We start from the raw sequence: 19722 nt of genomic DNA, 5'->3' as shown, positions 1-19722 counted from the left end.
GTGACAGCGTGACAAGAGGATCGCGCAAAGGCAAAGAGACAAACAAAGGATGGAGGAAAAAAAGGAGGAGTTGCAGGAGTTGAAGCGACAACTCAGGGAAGAACAGGAGTTGTGCAGAGCAGAGAAGGAAGCACAGCAGGAACAGATCCAGCAGGAGGCGCAACCCGCATAGACTGATGAAACTGCGTGCCCATACAAGATATAGACCCATCCCAGCAGCTGGCACAAAGCAGACAGGGTGAGCAGTGTTGTTGATTGCATGCACGGGTGTTCAGGAGCATGGATGTCATTGTGCGCACGCATGCGATCCCATCCGTTGGCACACTCACCGAGGCGAAGACAAAGAACCAAGTCTAACTGGAGCTCGACATGTACTTCAACGAGTTGATGCGCATAGCCACCAACACACACTTGGAGATCAGCGCAAATAATATGCATCGGTGTGTTGCTGGCCCGACCACACTCAAGACTATGATGTGCATGTTATCAAACGAGTTGGACAGAGGAGCCAAATCAGTGTACCCGAATGCAATGGAGGCAAGAGTTCATTTTCAGTAAGATGTCACCATTGAGCATGTGGACACCATCACGGACTACCAAGCTTGGCATTAGTTCGCCACCGTTGATCATCATGAGGATGTCGAAGAGTTTTCAGTGTACCCGGATGCAATGGAGGCAAGAGTTCATTTTCAGTAAGATGTCACCATTGAGCATGTGGACACCATCACGGACTACCAAGCTTGGCATTAGTTCGCCACCGTTGATCATCACGAGGATGTCGAAGAGTTGGTCTTCCCACAGTTGTTTGAGTCTTAGTGATAGCTTGCATGGCTTTCTCAAGCCTATTTTGTCTCACATGGGTACATGTGCAGATTGTAATGTAACATCTTGTAAAAGTGAAAGACCAAGTGTCGATGGTCGAATGTAACAATCATGTAGTAGTTGAAGAGTCATGAGGGTAGGTGAAGAGTCACAAAGGGGAATGTCAAGGGTCACCTCGTCGTTTGCTATTTATAAAACCTCATAATGGTACAAGCTTTTGGGAGCCAAGCTTCCAATAGGTGTATCTTAGAGAAAGCTTGGAGTGTATTGTAACGAGCCTTGGCTTCTCCACAGTGCAGAGCTAGTATATCTCTTTGGAGGAGCAGGCAGTAGTGACTGTAACGTTCTGTTGTCGAGACTAGTAGTTGGACACGGTTGTGTGTATGATTGGAACTTTCACTTTCTTAATATAAGAGAGCCAACACGTTTCATGCATATTTTTTTATTGTATTTCAGCTATCTTGGTTACTCTAATGATATATGTAGTTGTTTGCTTACGCATATATGTATGGACTCTTTCTATATATGTATGTATGAATCTTATTGAGATGTGTTGTTGGTTTAACCATCACTTTGGATCGTTGGCTAACCTACTTTCCAACTTGTGATGTATCTTTGCTCGTGTGTTCCCTTTCAAGCTACGTGTTTCCACAAATTTCTAAGGGGCGCACTCATTCCCCATTTTGTGCCTGTGTGTTAGAACCCTTCATACACCTTCCTTGGCTTGCTGCGCTGGTCATACCCTTGTTACCAACAAAGACATCCTGCTTGCCTCTGCGTGCAACTGCGGTCAAGGCAATATCGTACGACTCACTGCTAGGACTCCTACACCAAACGGTCTGAGGTCTAGTTGGGACTTCTTACCAGGGAGATCCCCTGACATGTTGGCGAGTCCAACACCATCAACACTTTGCTAGTTACCAAATCAAACAAAATGAATCTCATAAAATAGGACTTTGGCGCATAGTTTTGGTCAATGAGTTGCCATACAAGAAAACTGTTATCTTCTAAACAAGTTTTTCCCGGCGCTAATGTCGCTTATACAAACTCTAGGTTGGTGATTATTTTTTGTTGGATATTGTTTTTAGCTTAAAGAACTCCAATACAAAGGTGGTCTTCTCATACCTATTGTAACTTCTTTCTCTGTTCGTTCCACGACTATAAAAATCATTCTGTTTTTGGTTGCAACATCATGTTTACGTCTACACAACATACAATTAAAGGGGTTGTAGTGATATAGAAAAATGTTTTGGATTTAAATGATTTAGACATAAGAAATGATCTCAAAGAGTTCTTTGGGAGAAAAGTATCATTGAAGCTACTCTTTGGGAGAAAAGTATCATTGAAGCTTCCCATCATATATTAGATCGATTCCAACAATGGAAGTGCAAAGTTAAGTGAAATGTGCTTCAACATCATCTTTACGTCTACATAACACAAAATTAAAGGGGTTATAGTGATATAGAAAAATGTTTTGGATTTAAATGATTTCATTGCAGACATCAGAAACGATCTCAAAGAGTTCTTAGGGAGTAAAGTATCATTGAAGCTTCTCATCATATCTTAGATCGATTCTAGCGATGGAAGTGCAAAGTTAAATGAAATATGCTTCTACGGGACTTAATATCTACTGATGAAGGAGTCATCACTGTCAGACCACTTATGCTTGGGTTTGTGTGAGTTTGCACCACAAAAGGGTTTGCCCTTTTGTGGACAAAGAACCCAAGCATTAGGATTTTGTACCCAAGGTGTGGGTGTGAAATCAAGAAAAGGAATTAAGGAATTATTATTTATTCATTGTTGCAAGTGGGGAACCCTTAGAGGAGGAAGGGTGATCTAAGGCTATGATGAAGGGTCTTAATCAAATGAAGAAATTAATTTTCCTTATGTTAGTTAGGGTTTGTCTAGAAACTTCAAGTCAGCCCAGGCTTGGAAAGACACCATCATTTGAGGGAAAATTCTACCCTAGTGAGAAAACTATGAGAAGGGAAGTTGTGAAACTCATTTGATTATCCAATGAGTGCAATTCTTCTCAAGTGAGAACTGATCCAAAGAAGCCGCATACCTCAGGAAGCCAATCTAGATAAAGAGCAAGAAGAAGGGTTTCGTGTTTGTCTTTTGTGTCATGCTCTTGTTCAGGTTCAAGGAGGACGTTGGTTGAGTTTGGCAAGGGTTTCAATGGGCAAGTCTGTGCATCCAAGTAGTGGAAGAGACTTGTGGAAAAGGGCTGAAAGTTCTGGGCTAACAACATTGGTACTTTTGTGATCTAGCCACAGAGTCTTGTACCTTATTAAAGGGCCAAAACACCTAGAATAAGGTTGTTTTGGTATGCCGTGAGGATTGGAGGAAAGTTGGAGTAACGCCGCTTGCCATAGAGAACGAATGCCACAAGTACAAGGTTGGAAGAAGGGTATCGCAGGTCTGAGATAACCCCAGATTTGAGGCCACAAAGATCTGTAGCAAGCCCTAGGATATCAGTCAAGAAAATGACCAGAACCATGGTTGCTTGGAGGCTAAGTGGTAGCGTCCTCAAGGAGATAGATTGCTAAGGTTGGGGGGTTGTCCCCCCAGATTTGAGGCCACAAAGATCTGTAGCAAGCCCTAGGATATCAGTCAAGAAAATGACCAGAACCATGGTTGCTTGGAGGCTAAGTGGTAGCGTCCTCAAGGAGATAGATTGCTAAGGTTGGGGGGTTGTCCATGAGGTTTTGGACAACAAATTTGATATGTTGTAATTAGGGCTTCTTCTTGTGCAGAGAGTCATCCTATGGTCTGCCCAAATCTTAGTGAAAGAATAGCCCAAATCTGTGATGAAAGGAGAGGGTTGAGACCCTAGAAAGGGAGGCAGATGCCTCTTTGTTGTGGGTAGAAGTTTGAGATGGAAGGAGAATGACAAGGGTGATGTAGAAAAGGAAGAGAAGAGGTATGTTCAAAGGTTTGTACAACAGTTGTAATTAGCCCTAAGAACAGGGGTATAGAACGCATCTTATCACTATCGGTGGGTTGTTTGGAATAGCCCTAGATCTGGACAATTTAAGGAGACAAATTGGAAGCCCTAGATTAGTCATGGTGTTGACTGTGTATGGGTAATTTTAGAATCCCTTTAGAATGCATCTTTTCAATGTTGGTGGGTTGTTTGGAAAAGCCCTAGATCTGGACCATTTAAGGAGACAAATTGTAAAATAAAGGGTAGCCTTGGAAGTCCTAGATTAGTCATAGTCATGGCGTTAACTGTGTATGGGTAATTTTGGAAGCGCTAAGGGTTGAATGTTGAAGGATGAAAGGGCATCCAATAGGACTAGATTTGGTGTGACCTAGCAGTAACATTTTAAGGCATCCATGACGTTGACAAGTGGGTAGCTTAGACGACCTCACATACATTATTCATGAGAGGAACCAATGGGCTATTAGGAGGCAGAGTGATGGAGCCCTAGTTCAGCTTATGAAAGGAGCCATATGGTTGACAAGAGGTCATATCCAGAAGACCCAAGGAGCAAACTTCTTAATGGAGCTAGAAGGTTGTTAGTGGGCATATCCGTGAGCCAAAGTTCAATAACACAAAAGGAGTTGTGATCATTGATAGTGGAAGCTGAAGATGCAAGTGCAGTGATCAACAGATTGGGAGGCAAGAGGACCTGCGAGATGTGTTCAAGGTATGTGGACTGAAAGGGCTATAGTGTGTGTTGTCAACAAGTAGGTCAAGTGTACTTTGTTTAGGGTAGAATGGTCGTGATAGCAAATGACACCAAGCCCTAGTTGTGTCCTTATATCAAGGTTGTATGTAAGGGCCATGATCCCTAGTACGGGAGCCTTAACATTGTTGTATTATAGTTTGTAATATAACAAGTAGAGGGTTTAAAAAGTTAAAAATTGTCATGTGCACTAGTTGATTCACTTATGTACGTTAATTCGTTGTGAAAAGTAGAAGTGTTGTCACATTTGAGTGTCTTTGTGTTCGTGATTTTAGACTCGAACAAAAGCCTTAAGTGTCGTGGAAAAATCAACAAGCTTACGCTTGAATTAACCATACACATATCCTGCCCTAACTTTGCTAATATTATAGTAGCAACAATCATGAAAAATAAGCACTAAAGATGTGAACCTAAGTATAACTTTTCTATTTCTTTCATATCAAAGTTTTAGGAAAAATTCTTGAATCTCACACACATGAACAAGATCATACTACCTTGAAACCATTACAAAAGGATAAATCGTTGTACAAAAAAAATATTTTAGCTTATTAAAGGACAATAGTATTTTGTAGGAGAAAAATATGGTTCACCCATCCTCTGTGCCAAGCTTCTAGAATTTCTAGTGTATCTTAACCACTTGATCTTTGTAGATTATACAATTGTAGTCGTTCACTACATAAAGAAGATCACTACATAAAGAAGATCATTATAGTTGATTATGAGAGCATAGATAACACATAATAAATTGAATAACAAACAAATGGACCCAGCAATTAACAAAACATACCTTTAAGTGAAATGCATTGCATATACGTATGTTAACTCACCTTCAATTATGAAGAATAACCTCCATTTTCTTTGGCTGCTTCCTTTATTTCTTTCTTTGTCTTCTTCCTTCATTTCATTTTCCACACCCAACAAATGTAACCAAGACCAAACTACAAAAAACGTGAAAAAAGGAAAACGAGTACAACACACCCAACAATTGAAACCAAAAAAAAAAAACGAAGGAAAATAAGTACAAATCAAAGCATGGCCATGCTCAAACTCAGAAAACAAAACATGCAAACAAGAAAAAAAGAAAAATTGCAAATATCCCCTTTGCACATCATCTCTCCTACAATGTGCTCTCCTCTGCTGAAAGGGAAAAAATTGGGTTGAATAAGGTTAAAATATACACACAATTAGTAATGGAAACATATTTCAAAACCAATAATTATTCATAATAGAAAACACACCTCCCCTAGAGTTTGTTTTATAACTATGGACACTCTCTTTTGTATTCCACTTGTTCGAGCTTATCAAAACAAGCCATCTACAACAGATACAAAACAAGATATTAGAATCGTTATATAAGTTATACTAAAGAGTCGAATGCAATAATTAATCGTAATAAGACATATTTCAAAACGAAAAATTATTCATAATAGAAAACACATCTCCCTAGAGTTTGTTTGATAAAGATGGACACTTTCTTTTGTATTCCACTTGTTCGTGCTCATCAAAATAAGCCATCGACAACAGATACAAAATAAGATATTAGAATCGATATATAAGTTAAACTAAAGACTCGAACGCAATAATTAATCGTAATAAGAAACACATTTTTGTGCTATATCTCAAAAAAAATAAAATTATAAACTAGATGTACTTCTACTACGAGTAATACAAACAATGTTTTCTTAAGATGGAATTTTTTGGGAAAAGGAATTCAAGTATATCTAAACATATTGAACATCCAAAATCCCAGGGTCCACAAGGCAGTAGTGTTGTACGTTAGCACGATGGTTGATTGGTTGAAGGGTCAATATGCTTGTCTGCTAGACCTAGACACTGCAACTACAGTCACTCACTGCACAAAGTAATATTATATATGAGATCACAAATAAACCACGAGAGAAAATGAATAACAAATATACAAAGCGACAAATTAATCACACGTACCTGGCCCTTGGCTAATGTTATAGCAGCCTCAACCATGAACAATAAGCCCTGAAATTGTGAACCTCAATATAATATTTCCCTTTATTATGTATCAAAGTTCTTGGAAAATCTCAAAGCTCACACCCATTAAAAAGATCATACTACCCTGAAGCCATGACAAAAGGATAAATCGATTCACAAAAAAAAAAAAAAAATAAAATCAAATCAAATCAAATCGACTAAAGTACAATATTCTTATGTAGGAAAAAAATATGGCTGACCAATCTTCTGAGCTGCATTGGTACAATGTCCAGGGTATCTTCACATTGACCTTCATAGACTATACAATTGTGGTCGCTCACTACACAAAATAGATCAATATAATTGAGTGTGAGACCACATATAAAACATATAATAAATTAAAAAGCAAGCAAATGGATTCACAAATGAGCAAAACATAATTGTGAAAGAATTGCATTGCATATAGTTAAGGTGATTCACCTTCATTTGTGAATGATAACCTCCATTTTATCTCTTTAAGTTTCTCTCCTCGTTGCGTTCCTTTCCTATTACACATCCAATAAACAAAACAAGACCAAACTAAAAGAAATGAGAAAAAAATGTAAAGCAAAGCTAAACGTGTACAACAAAAAGTATGACTATGCTCAAACTCAACAAAAACAAAACTTGTAGACAATAACAAACAAAAAATTGCAAACTTCCCCTTTGCAGATTATCTCTACTACAATGTCATCTCCTCGGCTAAAAGGAAAAAAAGTGGGGTGAATAACATTAAAATCCAAACATAGATAGTAATGGTAAGCATATTTCAAAACTAATAAGTATTCATAATAGCAAACACACCTCCTCTAGAGTTTCTTATATAATGATAAACACTCCATTTTGTATTCCACTTACTCGTGCTCACGAGAACAATACATCTACAACAAATACATAATAAGATATTAAAATCAATATACAATTTAAATTGGAGAATTGAATGCAATAATTAATGATAATATGAAACATGTCTTTGAGTTTTGTTATATAAAGGGGGATAATAATCCATTTTGTATTTCATGTATCCATAATTTTGATGGATTGTAGTAAACATAAGCTACACACCAACAAATGAACTTTAATTGTTTTAGTTAGACTAGAACACATTGAATTCAACAAATGCCTTTAATTATTTAGTCAGAATTTAGGCCACAACACATTGAATTCCCATGGTGAGAGCCCTCTCTCCATTGAATTCCCATGGTGGGAGCCCTCTCTCCAGAGAGAGGGCTTTTGAAATAGAAAATCAACCAAACTTACTCTACGAACTTGTGAAAAGGGTTAGCTAAGACAACCTTGAAGCTATCCACATATCAAATTGTTTAGAGTAATTCAATATAGTCATGTCATAGTAATTTGAATGAATAATCTTCTGTGTACTCGTGTGAAGGCCAACATTTTGGTTGTTTGTTTTAGAGATTCATAGCGAGGACACGATTTGTTATTGCAGTGCCTGCCAAACCCAATTTTATGACTATCACTAATGCTTATGGTTTGCGGCTGGTTCTTGATACCTTTTGGTTGATCTCAGGGCTTCTTTAATTGTTCGTTAATTCTAGGAGATCTCAGGGATTTTTCAATTACCTGTCATATGTCGAGGGGAAAGGGTTACTAGTTTCAAGCTAGAACTTCTAGGAAAAACATATGTTGCTTCAACAAATTCTTATTTAGATAGCGGATTTGTGTACATAAGGTCGAGCTATGGAGATTTATAACTTATTAAATTGCATCAGTAGCTATTCATTGCAGACTCACATGTAGAAGTTTTAGAAAGACATGTAAATATCGATCTTATAACGAACTTCTGTGTTTTAGATGAAAGTCAAGCATAAGGTCAAGTTGATCCTTGTTTTGGAGCATTTAAAGAGGGTTTTCTTACAGTCTGCAGTCATGAGCATGCATCAACAAAGCTATTGCATAAAAAGGAGATTTGGTCATATTTGATAGTACCACCTGGATTTTCTATACTTGTAGTCACAAAGTTCTTCAAGTTCTTTTGGCCATTGAAGGGGTAATATTGTCTATCTACAAATTGGAGAAACATTTGGTCATTGAGTTTGATATAAATCCCATTGTTGATGATCCTAGGTGGATTGGATGGGCATATATTTAAATTAAAATTTAATATGAGTAGAGGGAAATAATCTGATAAGAAAGAAATTCCGTTCGGTATGAAAGAAATTACTTTTTGCACTTTTCGGCAATGAATTCAACACATATTTTTGCAATGTCACATAGGAGTGACAGGCTAACAACTATATACAATAGCTTTGCCAATCATGGTAGCTTACGGTTTGTTGTGTCTGATGAAAACAAAAGGGCCATGGAGCAGCGCGCAGGCTGGGTGGTGATTTCAACGATATTTGGAGGCTACGACAAGATTAGGCCACCCATAAGTGTGAGGAGAATCACTATAGAATTCATTGGTTTCCTTATGTCTGTGGGCAATATAGCTCTCGTACACCTTGCTAACCTTGCTAGTTACCAAATCAGACAAAATGAATCTCATAAAATAGGACTTTGGCGCATAGTTTTGGGTGATGAGTTGCCATACAAGAAAATTGTTATCTTCTTCACAAGTTTTTCCTGACACTAATGTCGCTTATACAAACTCTGGGTTGGTGATTATTTTTTTGTAGGAGATTGTTCTTAGCTTAAAGAACTCCAATACAAAGGTGGTCTTCTCAAACCTATCGTGACTTCTTTCTATGTTTGTTACACGACTAGAAAAATCGTTTTGTTTTATATTTGTATGCAGACATTGAGCTCCAATCTCGTCCATTCTGCTAGCAAGCATAAGCGATTGAACCACCCAACATTGTATAAAGCCGCACAGTTGTTTGGCTACAACATCGTGTTTATGTCTACACAACAAAAAATTAAAGGGGTTTCGGTGATATAGAAAAATGTTTTGGATTTAAATGATTTCAATGCAAGGATCGGAAAAAATCTCAAAGAGTTCTTTGGGAGAAAAGTATCATTGGAGCTTCTCAGCATATCTCAAATTGATTCCAATAATGAAAGTGCAATGTTCTTCTACAAGTCTGGATCTCTACTGATGAAGGAGTCATCACTGTCAGACCACCTATGCTTGGGTTTGTGTGAGTTTTCACCACAAAAGGGTTTGCCCTTTTTTGGGCAAAGAACCCACGCATTGGGATTTTGTACCAAAGGTGTGGGTGTGAAATTAAGAAAAGGAATTATTATTTATTCATTGTTGAAGTGGAGAACCCTTAGAGGAGCAAGGGTGACCTAAGGCTAGATAAAGAGCAAGAAGGAGGGTTTTGTGTTTGTCTTTTTGTCTCATGCTCTGGTTAATGTTCAAGGAGGATGCTGGATGAGTTTTGTGAGGGTTTCAGTGGGCATGTCTGTGCATCAAAGTACTAGAAGAGACTTCTGGAAAAGGGCCAAAAGTTCTGGGCTAATAGAAGTGGTACTTTTGTGATCTAGCCGCAGAGTCATGTACCTTATTACATGGCCAAAACACCTAGAGTAAGGTTGGTATGTCGTGAGAATTAGAGGAAAGCTGGAGTAACGCCGCATGCCTTGGAGGACCAATGCAACAAGTAGAGGGCCGGAAGAAGGGTATCACAGGTCTGAGGTAACCCTAGATTTGGGGCCGCAGAGATTTGTCGCAAGGCACAGGATATCAGTTAAGAAAATGACTAGAACCATGGTTACTTGGAGGCTAAGTGGTAGCGTCCTCAAGGAGATAGATTGCTAAGGTTGGAGGGTTGTCCATGAGGTTTTGGACAATAAATTTGATATGTCGTAGTTAGGGATTCTTCTTATGCACAGAGCCATCCTATGGTCTGACCAAATCTCAATTAAAGAATAGCCCAAATTTGTGATGAATGAAGAGGGTCAAGACCCTAGAAAGGGAGGCAAATGACTCTTTGTTGTGGATAGAAGTTTGAGATGGAAGGACAACGACAAGGGTGATGTAGAAAAGGAAAAGAGAAGGTTTGAACAACAGTTGTAATTAGCCCTAAGAACAGGGATATAGAATGCATCTTATCACCATTAGTGGGTTGTTTGGAATAGCCCTAGATTTGGACAATTTAAAGAGATAAATTGCAGAAGAAAGGGCAGTCTTGGAAGCCCTAGATTAGTCATGGTGTTGACCGTGTATGGGTAATTTTCAAATCCCTTTAGAATACATCTTATCAATGTTGGTGGGTTATTTGGAATAACCCTAGATTTGGACAACTTAAGGACACAAATTGCAGAATAAAGGGCAGTCTTGGAAGTCCTAGATTAGTCACGGTGTTAACTGTATGTGGGTAATTTTGGAAGCCCTAAGAGTTGAGCTTTGAAGGATGAAAGGGAAGCCGAGGGGGCTAGATCTGGTGTGACCTAGGAGTAAAATTCTGGAGCATCCAGGACGATGACAAGTGGGTAGTCTAGAAGGCCTCTAGTACAGTGCTCATGAAAGGAATCAATGGGCTGTTAGGAGGCAAAGTGATGGAGCCCTAGTTCAGCTTATGAAAGGAGCCATATGGTTGACAAGAGGGCATATCCAGAAGACCCAAGGAGCAAACTTCTTAATGGAGCTAGAAGGTTGCTAGTGGGCATATCTGTGAGCCCGATTTCAGTGACACAAAAGGAGTTGTGTTCATTGATAATGGCAGTTGAATATACAAGTGCAGTGATCAATAGATTGGGAGGGAAGAGACCCGTAAGATGTGTTCAAGGTACGTAGACTGAAAGGGATATAGTGCATGTTGTCAACAGGTAGGTCAAGTGTACTTTGATTAGGGTAGATTGGTGGTCATAGTAGTTGACACAAAGCCTTAGCTGTGCCATTATATCAGGTTTGTATGTAAGGGCCATGATCCCTACTACAGGAGCCCTAAGACTGTTGTATTATAGTTTGTAATATAACAAGTATAGGGTTTAAAAGGTTAAAATTGTCATGTGCACTAGTTGATTCACTGATGTACGTTATTTCGTTGTGCAAAGTAGAAGTGTTGTCGCATTTGAGTGTCTTTGTGTTCGTGATTTTAGACTCGAACTAGATTCTTGAGTGTCGTGGAAAAATAAACAAGCTTACACTTGAATTACAAGCACTTGCCCTCCCTTGGCTAATATCATAGTAAAAATAAGCAGTGAAGATGTGAACATAAGTATTAAACTTTTTTATTTCTTTCATATCAAAGTTTTAGGAAAATTCTTGAATCTTACACACATGAACAAGATCATACTACCTTGAAACCATTACAAAAGGATAAATCGTTGTGCAAATAACAAATATTTCAGTGTATTAAAGGAAAATATTATTTTGTAGGAGAAAAGTATGGCTCACCCATCCTTTGTGCCAAGTTTGTAGAATTTCTATTGTATCTTCACCACTTGACCTTTGTAGATTATACAATTTTAGTCATTCACTACATAAAGAAAATCATTATAGTTGATTATGAGAGCATAGATAACAAATAATAAATTGAATAACAAGCAAGTGGAGCCGCAAATTAGCGAAAGATAATTTTAAGTGAAATTCATTGCATATAGGTATGTTAACTCACCTTCATTTATGAATAATAACCTCCATTTTATCTGTCTGCTTCCTTCAATTCCTTTTCCACACCCAACAAATGAAACCAAGACCAAACTACAAAAAACATGAAAAAAAAAAACGAAAGCAAAGGAAAATGAGTACAACACACCCAACAAATGAAACCAAGACCAAACTATAAAAAAAGAGCAAAAATACAAACAAACAAAAAACAAAAAAACAAAGGAAAATAAGTACAACTCAAAGCATAGCCATGCTCAAACTCAGAAAACAAAACATGCAAACAAGGAAAAAGAAAAATTGCAAATACCCCCTTTGCACATCATCGTTACTAAAATGTGCTCTCCTATGCTGGAAGGAAAAAATAGGGTTAAATAAGGTTAAAATATACACAATTAGTAATGGTAAACATATTTCAAAACCAATAATTATTCATAATAGAAAACGCACCTCCCCTAGAATTTGTTTTATAATGATGGACATTCTCCTTTGTATTCCACTTGTTCGTGCTCATCAAAACAAGCCATCTACAATAGATACAAAATAAGATATTAGAATTGATATACAAGGTAAACTAAAGAGTCAAATGCAATAATTAATTGTAATAAGAAACACACCTTTCTTTAAGACTGTTATATAAAAGGGGAGAGCCCATTTTGTATTTCATGTATTCATGCTCAATGGAGCAAGCCATTTGCACTAGATATACAATAAAATATTAGATTTCTAATAGAATTTAAACTAGAGAGTTTGAAAGTATGAACTTGTCATGCAACTTAGTTCGAGTCCAATTATATTATGTGCTATATCTCAAAAAAATATAAATTTTATAAACTAGATGTACCAACTACGAGTAATACAAACAATGTTTTCATAAGATGAAAATTTTTCGGAAAAGGAATCTAAGTATATCTAAACATATTGAACAACCAAAATCCCAGGGTCCACAAAGCAATAGTGTTGTGAGTTAGCATGATGGTTGATTGGTTGAAGAGTTAGTATGCTTGTCTGCTCGACCTTACCCACCTCCTCTACAAGGCACGTTGTGTGGGGTTGTGCATGTGATGTGGAGCAAGAGAACATACGCTGCACAATCCTAGACACTGCAACTATAGTCACTCACTGCACAAAGTAATATTATATATGAGATCACAAATAAACCACATGAGAAAATGAATAACAAATATACAGAGCGACAAATCAATCATACACATATTTGTTCACCCTTGGCTAATGTTATAGCAGCAACAACCATGAAAAATAAGCCTTCAAATCGTGAATCTCAATATAACATTTCCCTTTATTCTGTATCAAAGTTCTTGGAAAATATCAAACCTCACACCCATTAACAAGAGCATACTACGCTGAAGCCATGGCAAAAGGATAAACCAATTCGCAAAAAACACATATATTAGTTGATTAAAAGACAATATTCTTATGTAGGAAAAAAATATGGCTCACCAATTGTCCAAGCTGCGTTGGTACAATGTTTAGGGCATCTTCACCTTGACCTTCATTGATTATACAATTGTTGGTACAATGTTTAGGGCATCTTCACCTTGACCTTCATAGACTATACAATTGTGGTCGCCCACTACACAAAGTAGATTGATATAGTTGAGTGTGAGACCACATATAAAACATATAATAAATTGAAAAGCAAGCAAATGGATTCACAAATGAACGAAAGACAACTGTGAGTGAAATGCATGGCATATAGTTAAGGTGATTCACCTTCATTTATGAAGGACAACCTCCATCTTATGTCTTTGATTTTGATTTTCTCTCCTTGATGGCTTCCTTTCCTTTTGCACATCCAATAAACAAAACCAAGACCAAACTACAAGAAATGAGAAAAAAAAAAAAAAAATTAAAACAAAGCTAAAATTTAAAACAACAAAAAGCATGACTATGCTCAAACTCAACAAAAACAAAACATGTAGACAATAACAAACAAAAAATTGCAAACTTCCCCTTTACACATTATCTCTACTGCAGTGTCCTCTCCTTAGCTGAAAGGAAAAAAAGTGGGGTGAATAACATTAAAATTCAAACATACATAGTAATGGTAAGCATATTTCAAAACCAATAATTATTCATAATATCAAACACACCTCCTCTAGAGTTTGTTATATAACGATAAACACTCCATTTTGTATTCCACTTACTCGTGCTCACGAGAATAAGACATCTACAACAAATACATAATAAGATGTTAAAATCACTATACAATTTAAACTGGAGAATTGATACATAATAAGATGTTAAAATCACTATACAATTTAAACTGGAGAATTGAATGCAATAATTAATCATAATATGAAACATACTTGTCTTTGAGTTTTGTTATATAAAGGGGGGTAATCCATTTTCTATTTCATGTATCCATAATTTTGATGGATTGTAGTAAATATAACTTACTAAACACCAACAAATGCATCTACAACAGATACATAATAACATGTTAAAATCAATATACAATTTAAACTGGAGAATTGAATGCAGTAATTAATCATAATATGAAACATACTTGTCTTTGAGTTTTGTTATATAAAGGGGGGTAATCCATTTTGTATTTCATGTATCCATAATTTTGATGGATTGTAGTAAATATAACTTACTAAACACCAACAAATGCACTTTAATTGTTTTAGTCAGTATTTAGATCGGAACACAATGAATTCAACAAATGCCTTTAATTATTTTAGTCAGAATTTAGACCACAACACCTTGAATTCCCATGGTGGGAGCTCTCTCTCCAGAGAGAGCTTTTGAAATAAAAAATCAAGCAGACTTACTCTAAGAACTTGTGAAAAGTGTTAGCTAAGATAGCGTTGAAGCTATCCACATATCAAATTGTTTAAAGTAATTCAATATAGTCATGTCATAGTAATTTGAATGAATAATCTTTTGCGTACTTGTGTGAAGGCCAACATTTTGGCTGTTTGTTTTAGAGATTCATAGTGAGGAGACGATTTGTTATTGCAATGCCTGACAAACCCAATTCTATGACTATCACTAATGCTTATGGGTTGTGGATGGCTCATGATACCATCTAGGTGATCTCAAGGATTTTTCAATTGCCTGTCATATGTCAAGGGGAAAGGGTTACTAGTTTCAAGCTAGAACTTCTGGGAAAAACATATGTTGTTTCAACAACTTCTTATTTAGATAGCGGATTTGTGTACATAAGGTCGAGCTATGGAGATTTTTAGTTTTCTTATTTAGATAGCGGATTTGTGTACATAAGGTCGAGCTATGGAGATTTTTAGTTTATTAAATTGCATCAGTAGCTAGTTGTTTCAAGCTCACATGTAGAAGTTTTGGAAAATTATGTAAATATTCATCTTATAACTAAGTTCTGTATTTTAGATGAAAGTCAAGCATAAGGTCAAGTTGTTCCTTGTTTTGGAGCATTTAAAGAGGGTTTGAGCACGCATAAACAAAGCTACTGTGCAAAAAGGAGATTTGGTCATATTTGATAGTACCAATTGGATTTTCTATAATTGTAGTCACAACGTTCTTCAGGTTCTTTTGGCCATTGAAGGGGTAATGTTTTCTATCTGCGAATTGGAGAAAGAAATGGTCATTTAGTTTGATATAAATCCCATTGGTGATGATCCTATGTGGATTGGATGGGCATATATTTAACTTTATATTTATTATAAGCAAAGGAAAATTATCTGATAAGAAAGAAATTTTGTTGGGTATGAAAGAAATCATTGTTCGCACTTTTCGGCCTAGGAATTGAACGCATATTTTTGTAGTGTCACATAGGAGTGACAAGCTGACAACTATGTACAATAGCTTTGCCAATCATGGTAACTCACTGTTTGTTGTGTCCGATGGAAACAAAAAGGGCCATGGAGCAGTGCGCAGGCTAGCTGGTGATTTCAACGATATTTGGAGCCTAAATCAAGAATAGGCCACTGAAAAGTGTCAGGAGAATCACTACAGAAAACATTGGTTTCCTTATGTTTTTGGGCAATACAACTCTCATACACCTTGCTAACCTTGCTAGTTACCAAATCAGACAAAATGAATCTCATAAAATAGGACTTTGGCACATAGTTTTTCTCAATGAGTTGCCATACAAGAAACTTGTTATCTTCTTCACATGCTTTACCCAATGCTAATGTCACATATACAAACTCTAGGCTGGTGATTATTTTTCATTGGAGATTGTTTTAAGCTTAAAGAACTCCAATACAAAGGTGGTCTTCTCATACCTATCGTGACTTCTTTCTCTGTTCGTTCCACGACTATAAAAATCATTATGTTTTAAATTTGTATGTAGACATTGACCTGCAATCTCTTCCATTGTGCTAGCAGACATAACCGATTGAAACACCCAACGATGTATAAAGTCGAACAGTTATTCGAATACAACATCATGTTTACGTCTACACAACAAGAAATTAAAGGGGTTGCGGTGATATAGAAAAATGTTTTGGATATAAATGATTTCACTGCAGACATCAGAGATGATCTCAAAGAGTTCTCTAGGATAAAAAGTATCATTGAAGCTTCCTAGCACATCTCAAAACGATTCCAGCGATGAAAGTGTAAAGTTAAGTGAAATGTGCTTCTACAAGACTGGATCTCCACTGATGAAGGAGTCATCACTGTCAAACCACCTATCCTTGGGTTTGTGTGAGTTTGCACCACAAAAGGGCAAACCCTTTTGTGAGAAAAGAACCCAAGCATTGGGATTTTGTACATAAGGTGTGGGTGTGAAATCAAGAAAAGGAATTATTATTTATTCATTGTCGCAAGTGGAGAACCCTTAGAGGAGGAACGGTGACCTAAGGCTACGATGAAGCATCTTGATCAAATGAAGAATTTAATTTTCGTTAAGTTAGTTGGGGCTTGTCTAGAAGGCTTAGGCTTGGAAAGACACCATTTGAGGCTACCATCCTGAGAAAACTATAAGAAGGGAAGTTGTGAAACTCATTTTATTATCCAAAAAGTGCAATTTTTCTCAAGTGAGGACTGATCCAAGGAGATCGCATACCTCAGGAAGCTGAGCTAGATAAGGAGCAAGAAGAAGGGTTTGGTGTTTGCCTTTTTTTCTCATGCTCTGGTTCAGATTCAAGGACGATGTTGGCTGAGTTTGGTGAGGGTTTCAATTGGCAATTTTGTGCATCCAAGTAGTGGAAGAGACTTGTGGAAAAGGGTTGAAAGCTTTGGGCTAATAGCAGTGGTACTTCTGTGATCTAGAGGCGAAGTCTTATACCTTATTAGAGGGCCAAAACACCTAGAATAAGTTTGTTTTGGTACGCCGTGAGGATTGGAGGAAAGCTAGAGTAACGTTGCATGCCTTAGAGGACCAATGCAACAAGGAGATATATTGCTAAGGTTGGGGGGTTGTCCATGAGGTTTTGGACAACAGTTTTAATATACCGTAATTAGGGCTTCTTCCTATGTAGAGAGCCATCCTCTACTATGTCCAAATCTCAGGAAAAGAATAGCCCAGATCTGGATGAATGAAGAGGGTAGAGACCCTAAAAAGGGAGGCAATGACTCTTTTTTGTGGGTAGAAGTTTGAGATGGAAGGACAGCGACAAGGGTGATGTAGTAATGGAAAAGAGAATGCTTGTTCAAAGGTTTGAACAACAATTGTAATTAGCCCTAAGAACAGTGATATAGAACGCATCTTATCACTGTTAGTGGGTTGTTTGGAATAGCCCTAGATCTTAACAATTTAAGGAGACAAATTGCAGAAGAAAGGGCGATCTTGGAAGCCCTAGGTTAGTCATGGTGTCCACTGTGTATGGGTAATTTTGGAATCCCTTTAGAATGCATCTTATCATTGTTGGTGGGTTGTTTGCAATAGCCCCAGATCTGGACAGTTTAAGAACACAAACTGTAGAAGAAAGGGCACTCTTGGAAGTCCTAGATTAGTCATTGTGTTAACTATGTATGGGTAATTTTGGAAGCCCTAAGGGTTGAGCTTTGAAGGATGAAAGCGCAGTCGAGAGGGCTAGATCTGGTGTGACCTAGGAGTATCATTTTGGAGCATACAAGACGTTGACAAGTGGGTAGTCTAGAAGACCTCAAGTACAGTCTTCATGAAAGGAATCAATGGGTTGTTAGGCGGCAGGGTGATGGAGCCCTAGTTCAACTTATGAAAGGAGCCATATGGTTGACAAGAGGGCATATACAGAAGCCCCAAGGAGCAAACTTCTTAATGGAGCTACAAGGTTGCTAGTGGGCATATCTGGGAGCCAAATTTCTTAATGGAGCCAGATGTGTTCAATTTATGTGGACTGAAAGGACTATAGCGTGTGTTGTCAACAAGTAGGTCAAGTGTACTTTGTTTAGGGTAGATTGGTGTTAATAGCAGTTGACTCCAAGCCCTAGTTTTGTCTTTATATCAAGGTTGTATGTAAGGGCCATGATCCCTAGTACGAGAGCCCTAAGACTGTTGTATTATAGTTTGTAATATAACAAGTAGAGGGTTTTAAAAGTTAAAAATTGTCATGTGCACTAGTTGATTCACTGACGTATGTTATTTCGTTGTGCAAAGTAGTAGAAGTGTTGTTGCATTTGAGTGTCTTTGTGTTCGTGATTTTATACTCGAACAAGATTCTTGAGTGTCGTGGACAAATCAACAAGCTTACACTTGAATTAACCATACATATACCTGCCCTCCCTTGGCTAATATTATAATAGCAGCAATCATGAAAAATAAGCAGTAAAGATGTGAACATAAGTATTAAACTTTTTTAGTTCTTTCATATCAAAGTTTTACGAAAAATTCTTGAATCTCACAGATATGAACAAGATCATACTACCTCAAAACCATTACAAAAGGATAAAAATCGTTCTGCAAAAAGAAAATATTTCAGTGTATTAAAGGACAATAGTATTTTGTAGGAGAAAAGTATGGCTCACCCATCCTTTGTGCCAAGTTTGTAGAATTTCTAGTGTATCTTCACCACTTGAGCTTTGTAGATTATACAATTGTAGTCGTTCACTACATATAGAAGATCATTATAGTTGATTATGAGAGCATAGAAAACACATAATAAATTGAATAACAAACGAGTGGAGCATCAAATTAGCAAAAGCTATTTTTAGGTGAAATGCATTGCATATAGGTATGTTAACTCACCTTCATTTATGAACAATAAGATCCATTTTCTCAATCAGCTTCATTCATTTCTTTCTCTGTCTTCATTCATTTCTTTCTCTGTCTGCATCATTCATTTCCTTTTCCACACCCACCAAATGAAACCAATACCAAACTACAAAAAACATGAAAAAAAAGGAAAACAAGCACAACATACCCAACAAATGAAATCAAGACCAAACTAAAAAAAATGAACAAAAAAAACAAAAACAAAACAAAGGAAAATAAGTACATCTCAAAGCATGGCCATGCTCAAACTCAAAAAACAAAACATGCAAAAAAAAAGAAAAAAGAAAAATTGCAAATATCCCAATTGCAAATATCCCCTTTGCACATATCTCTCCTACAATGTGCTCTCCTCTGCTGAAAGGAAAAAAAGTGGGTTGCATAAGGTTAAAATATATACACAATTAGTAATGGTAAACATATTTCATAACCAATAATTATTTATAATAGAAAACGCACCTTCAGAGTTTGTTCTATAACAATGGACACTCTCCTTTGTATTCCACTTGTTCGTGCTCATCAAAACAAACCATCTACAACAAATACAAAATAAGATATTAGAATCGTTA

The 19722-nt window shown here is 37.0% G+C and overlaps 1 protein-coding gene across 2 annotated transcripts in view; it reads right to left on the bottom strand.

Moving 5' to 3' along the window:
- LOC149161799 (protein TOPLESS-RELATED PROTEIN 2-like) overlaps nt 1–19722 on the bottom strand; it is a 95959-nt gene that overhangs the window by 9825 nt on the left and 66412 nt on the right. The window contains exons 57-73 of one of the 2 annotated variants that reach the window (XM_089437046.1): nt 19613–19686; nt 19130–19507; nt 18910–18991; nt 14127–14203; nt 13747–14024; nt 13474–13606; nt 13039–13134; nt 12463–12539; nt 12023–12363; nt 11803–11884; nt 7302–7378; nt 6939–7199; nt 6719–6798; nt 6459–6506; nt 6290–6366; nt 5753–5829; nt 5342–5648 (exon numbers count right to left, since the gene is read on the bottom strand). The gene's annotated coding sequence lies outside the window, so the exon portion shown is untranslated. Of the gene's footprint in view, nt 1–5341; nt 5649–5752; nt 5830–6289; nt 6367–6458; nt 6507–6718; nt 6799–6938; nt 7200–7301; nt 7379–11802; nt 11885–12022; nt 12364–12462; nt 12540–12629; nt 12708–13038; nt 13135–13473; nt 13607–13746; nt 14025–14126; nt 14204–18909; nt 18992–19129; nt 19508–19612; nt 19687–19722 lie in introns of those variants that run through there. The other variant, XM_089437044.1, reaches the window with a different exon arrangement.

The sequence above is a fragment of the Pinus tabuliformis genome, chromosome 5_2, assembly GCF_031772625.1.
Source record: "Pinus tabuliformis cultivar Carrire ecotype Pingquan chromosome 5_2, CPIR1, whole genome shotgun sequence".
Classification (NCBI taxonomy): domain Eukaryota; kingdom Viridiplantae; phylum Streptophyta; class Pinopsida; order Pinales; family Pinaceae; genus Pinus; species Pinus tabuliformis.
This window is presented reverse-complemented; position numbering and strand designations above follow the sequence as displayed.